Raw genomic sequence first — 6,466 nt, 5'->3', positions numbered from 1 at the left:
GCGTTATACTGCTGACCAGTATGTCCATATCCTGGAGGAACGTTTCCTGCCATCTTGACGCACAAAGGGTTTTCCATTCCCAGATGGACCTATTATTTTCATGCATGACCGGTGCCCCATCCACACAGCATGTGTAGTACAGCAGTGGTTTCAGAGATAAGACACACTTCAGCTCTTAGACTGGCTCGCCAAAGGGGCCGATCTAAATGTAATAGAACACGTTTGGACTGAAATGGTTAATACCTGGCAGCCAGGACTGACGAGAGGACAAGAAATGAACTCCTCAACCACGTAAACGATCAGTGGGAACTTTGCCGGCGCAACATGATTTCATCCGTGGCCTTGTAAGCTCCATGCATGACAGGTTGCAAAGCAGTGATTGAGAAAGAGGGAAGCTGGACCCTATATTGATATGAAAAGTTAGGCAACTGTTATCATTATATAAAGGATATGTATATATAGATAGATAGATATAAAAGAGATACAATAGAAAGATCGATATAATAGAGATACAATAGAAAGATCGATATAATAGAGATACAATAGAAAGATATAATAGATAGATAGATAGATATAAGATAGAAATAATATAGGTTAGAGATAGAGAGATAGATATTAGATAAATAGATAGAGTACAGATAGATATAATAGACATAGATATAGATAGATAGGTATAATACAGATAGATAGATATAATAAAGATATACATATGATAGACTACAGATAGTTAGATACGGTATACATAGACAGCTATAGGTATAATATCTAGACAGATATAGATACAATATATATATATATATATATATATATATATATATATATATATATATATATATATATATATATATATATATATATATATATATATATATATATATATATATATATATATATATATCTTATCTCATCAGCCGTTTGAGTATCCACTGCAGGACCTATCCCTACCGAAGTGGGGACGATACAGCCAATGTATCTCTAGGCTGTCTAATAGAGAGTGTTTGTAGGATGAGAAGTGCTTGTAAATGTAATTGTTGTGTTGGAATGGCTTTGGATGTCTTTGTAGTCTGTGAACCAAGCCGACTGGGTGCAAGCATACTTTAGTATGTGACACTGGTTCAACCACAGCACCCTTGTGTCCGCCAATGAAGTACGTGGCCAGAAGAACGCTCCCAAAGTTTATTACCGTGGCGGGGCGCGAACCCTAGTTCTTCAGTGTACGAAAACGCACACTTTACCACTGTACTATATATATATATATATATATATCTCCCGACTTCGGTCGGGATAGGCCGGTCCTGCAGTGGATACTCAAACAGCTGATGATATATATATATATATATATATATATATATATATATCATTCATTCATTGCCAGACGCCATGTATCCCAAACGGGGTGGCCAAGGGCTTAGAGTTAATTGTTTTACAGAGAGGGGCACTAATCCTCCACCAACCCCACTTGACACGTAGGGATGCCAACAGCATCTGGTGTTCCCAGGCGGTCACCCATCCAAGTACTAACCAGACCCAACGTTGCTTAACTTCGCTGATCGGACGGGAAGCGGTGTACTCAACGTGGTATGGCCATATATATAGACTAAAAAAACAGAAATAAAAATGAAATTGTCTATTTTTGTTTGAAAACATCTGTATAATTATCCTTATATATTTTCCACCGCCTACGAGGAGCAAGGTCACTCACACGTAATAAATATAATGTGTTCCTTGGCCTTCCCACACAAACAGGACGGATGAAGTAAACTATTTCAGTGTCTTTACCTCCATATGCGACTTGTTAATGCGTCAGTGGTGGTGGTCGGTGGTCGCGGCGGCGGCGGTGGTGGTGGATTGTGGGTGTTGGTGGGTGACGGTGGTGGTGGTGGGTGGTGGTAGGTGGCGGAGACGGTCGTGATGGTGGCTGTTGTTGTTATTGTTGTTGTTCTTGTGTGTGTGTGTGTGTGTGTGTGTGTGTGTGTGCGTGTGTGTGTGTGTGTGTGTGTGTGTGTGTGTGTGTGTGTGTGTGTGTGTGTGTGTGTGTGTGTGTGTGTGTGTGTGTGTGTGTGTGTGTGTGTGTGTGTGTGTGTGTGTGTGTGTGTGTGTGTGTGTGTGTGTGTGTGTGTGTGTGTGTGTGTGTGTGTGTGTGTGTGTGTGTGTGTGTGTGTGTGTGTGTGTGTGTGTGTGTGTGTGTGTGTGTGTGTGTGTGTGTGTGTGTGTGTGTGTGTGTGTGTGTGTGTTTCAGTGGGAGAATAGTCAACTCACAAATCACTTTTTGATTCATATCAGACTTCTTCATTTCCCTCTATTTGTGTATTGTAACTTGTTACTTGTATACATATTTTCATCACAACCGCATAATGTCCACGTATTTCCTTCATTAATATGTAATCATACTTGCCAATATCTATATAAATATCCGTTTCATCTCAAATTTCGCATTCGTCGTGTGACTGAAACTGTTCCGGTACTTGCTGCTCTGTCTGTGGTGGCGAGAGGTTCGGGGTATTAACATGTCGTCCAGAAAGAGCGGACCGAAGCTTGAGCCTTCCACTTTGGGTGTAGTACGAACTTCTGAACGGAGCTGTACATATATATATAACCATACATACATATACGTAGTTATATACACACACATATGCACCTATATACACATGTATTGTACACATACATATACATATACAGTACATACATACGCATACACACACGTACACACATGTACATACATGTACACATACACACAGACATCTGTACATACATATAGGCCTACAGGATATACGAACGTGTTATCATGGCAGGGGGCATTATGTAGAAAATTTATTGTTTAAACAGGGTGTTTAAAAGAACAATTTTCAGCTGTTTTCTAAAGGAACTTATTGTATGAATACTGGAAACATTAGATGGCAGACTGTTCTAGAATTTAGGTCCAGCCACTATAAGGGATTTTGCTCCGATGTTAGTGTTTGTTTTGGGGACGTACATATGCTGCTATTGTCTTGTATTGGCAGTATTGATTTCACGTACTTCGGGGTGCGAGAATTGCCAGTTCGGAGCTGTTTTGTTTATTATATTGTAAACTGCTATTCCTAAAGCATACTTATATCTCTGATGAAAAGAGCGAGAGAAAATAATAACACATAATTCAGAATCTGTCAATTTTCACCTTCCCTTTTACCGTAACTTTTCTGTGGCTATCTTGAAACAAATCTTTCCACACAAGCGTTTCATATTGTTTATTTAAATACTTCCTAAATCTCTTAGTTTTATCTACATCAGGCCTTGGTTTCACAATATCGTGGATTGTTTAATTGGACGATATTTCACCCACATGTTGAAATACTATCTTCAGCAATACGAGAAACACAATTTCAACCTGTGAGTATTTCTTCCACTTAATCACCTGCTTCCCACCCATTAATATGAACTGGTATCCACAATGTACACACTCGGTATAATAGGATAGTTTCTTCCTTTTATCCACGTGGTACCCTATCCACTCAGCAGTATAAGCCTTGCACTTCTAATCCATCCATCATTCCGATTCCTCACGCTTCCTGTCCGCCCAACAATGCATAGGCTTGCCCCCTCACTTCCTGTTTTTGTATCAGCACAACACTCGTAACATTCACTCAAATGGCTCACTTGGTAAGCTGCTGTACTCACGCAGTTGCAAGCGCTGGTTCGAATCCTCGCAATATTTAATTTATTCAGTTCCGGTCTAGCAGCTGTGGGAGGATCACTGCCGTCTTAGTGAAACTTGGCTTGCGGAACCCCTAGACTTCACCAGCTATGCCCGACCAGCGATCTACTGCCACCGCCTACGACCCGTTGAGGGGGGCATCCAGCAGTAGATCCAAGCCCCCGGGAGTCACGAAGATCACAGGTGCGGTGGTGTGGTTCAACGTGAAGTCTGGGTACGGCTTCATCAAGCGCCGGGACACCGGTGCTGATGTTTTCGTGCACAGACTCGAGATCGTTGCACCTAACCCCCGACACTTTCGGCGCTCTCTTGGCGAGGGTGAGGCTGTGGAGTTTCGGCTTCGTCAGTCACCCAAGGGTCCCGAGGCTACGGATGTAACTGGGCCGGGAGGTGCTGCTGTGCAGGGCTCTGCCCAAGCACGGCGGCACCCCACGGCCCAGAGACGCCAGTCTCGTGGTCCTGGGTGTTCTGGGGAGACTAATCTCCTGGTCTCGATGTGCGTCGCTACGGCACAGGCTTTTTGTGGGGGTGACAAGGCTCTGTTGCACGTTCTCCTCCCTCAGATCTTTGAGGAGAACGGGCTACCAAGACTTGTCATCCCCCAGTGCTTTGTCGGAGACGTACATTCAGCCCCTCGTCCAGATCGTCGTCCCCGGCTGCCTCCTGAGCAGCCCAAGTCCCGGCCACCTCCACCTCGGCCCCGCTGTACACCGCGCAAACGGCTGTGCCTGGACGGGCCCCTCAACAGGGCGACTGGCTCGTCTGTCTCTCCCCCTACCGACCCGGCACCGATCATGGCCATGGAGCTTGACACCATCACCATCGTTGCTGAGATCCACTCCTTGCCGTCTGCAGCCGAGGGGGAAAGGGCTGCCGTCCCCGTTTCGCCCGACCACCGCGACGTCGAGGGCCCTTCCCCCCCCGTTTCTTCACCTGCTGCTGAGGGAGTGGATCTCACAACTTCCGCCACCGATCCGCCGCCTGCAAGCCCCTCACCTGCCCTTGTTCTGCCATCCTCTGCTGAGTCCGACGATGCTGCGTGTACTCGTGAGCTCATCGCCGCCAGGATCGAACACGGCATAACTCTAGCTCTTGGCCGGGTCCTTCAAGACTCCCAGTTAGGCGTTCCACCTCGCCTTAGGGACTCGGGAGAGCTAGAGTTGTACGAGGATGTAGATCGCGACTCCGAGTACACAGACATCTCGGACTCTGATGGGCAGACTTGAGGTGCTTTTTTGCCCAGCAGCCTCTTCTGCTTCCTTCCGCCTGCTGCCCCGTCGTGCTTGTCGATCATCGGGCAGCCGTTTTCACCACCGACCATCCCACCTTCTCCTGCCCCTGCCGCTTTTCCCCTCGTCCTTCAGCCTGCTGTTCCCGCTTTGCTCTGATTCGAGAGCTTGATTCCGCCTTTTCCCTGACGGGCTCTCTGTTTGCCCGTGCCCCTACATGTGCGGGGCGAATATCTACACACACACACACACACACACACTCACTCGTAAACACAATGTCCTTCTGTCCTCACTTTCCATCATTCTTTCTTCTCACTTCCTATTCAACCTTCAGAACAGTTAATTTTCCTGCTCATTCACCAACACGGTTTCTACATTTCATAAATATCCACCACAACAGTTTTTACATTTCAGACCCTCTCTCATAATAAAGTTTTTAGATTTCCTATCCCTTCAATGAAAGTTTTCATACTTTCTATTCATCTACCCAATACTTTCTACATTTCCTTTCCATTCACTACATCGGCTTTGAGATTTCTTATCCATTTGCCGAATCGGTTTTTACATATATCCATATATCAAAAAGAATTTTCACATTTTTAAACCATATAACCCAAACAGTTTTTATATCTGTCCATGCATCAAAGTTTTTTTTTTTTTCCTGTCCATCCTCATCAGTGTTTTCCCCATTAATAAAAAAAAAAAAGTCCTATCTATTCACCAAAACAAGTTCACATTTCCTCACCACCTACCAAAATCATTATAACATTGCCTATACCTCCAGCAATGTAACAGTGTCCACATGACAGCATAAACCTGACACAATGTCCATCTGTCAACACTTTCCTCACACCGCTATCCACTCTCACCTCACATTTCCGTCTCCACTCGCCAGTCCGTTCATCGCACTACCTAAGCTGCATTTTATTGTCCCATCAGTCCCATACACGCTCATGCCGGCCTGTACAAGCTGCACAAAGAGGTTTGTTCAGGCCAAACTGATCGTGTGTGGGTTGTTGAGGCCGTATCCCCCAATCTAATGCTGACAGGTTGACACCATCCGGGCAGTATCCGGTTCAGGCGGGTTTGAGCGTGTGTGGGCATGAGGCCAACCATTTCAGTCCAGCACCCGGCAGCAGTGTCCAGTCAACACGCCAGCCACAGTATGTACAAACTGAGATGATCCGAGGTTTTGGAAGGAGTTCATCGAAATTTACGAAGAAGATCCATATTAACAGAGGACAATGTTAGGTCAGATATGTTTAACGCCTATAGATTGGCTAAGGATAAGAAACTAAATTTAATCAACATTCCCTACTCTAACTTTCACAATGTCTTTTTCACTTAATTCTTTTACTGGTGAGAAACTTTCAGTTTTTAATCGTAATCCTCGCGTGTCATGATGCCTTGTTCTTCCCGTACCTTTATTCTTTGTCATTGTTTACATCAACTTACAGTCCTTTCTACTTATCTTTAACTGTATTTTCCGTCAATAACGTTCTCTCTTAACCTTCTCAAGGTCGATTCTATTATTCTCAAAATT

General features: G+C 44.5%; 1 non-coding gene across 1 annotated transcript; it reads right to left on the bottom strand.

Annotated features, from left to right (window-relative positions):
* Positions 1 to 1,473: 1,473 nt before the first annotated feature.
* On the bottom strand, positions 1,474 to 1,592 carry LOC145403346 (5S ribosomal RNA). Its single transcript, XR_013897981.1, has one exon. It is a non-coding gene; the product is annotated as a 5S ribosomal RNA (ribosomal RNA).
* Between the last annotated feature and the right edge of the window lie 4,874 nt (positions 1,593 to 6,466).

This window comes from Coenobita brevimanus, chromosome 6 (genome assembly GCF_032717465.1).
Source record: "Coenobita brevimanus isolate Jiangsu-jjx chromosome 6, ASM3271746v2, whole genome shotgun sequence".
Lineage (NCBI taxonomy): Eukaryota > Metazoa > Arthropoda > Malacostraca > Decapoda > Coenobitidae > Coenobita > Coenobita brevimanus.
Note: the sequence above shows the minus strand (reverse complement) of the source record. Positions and strands in the feature narration are given on the sequence as shown.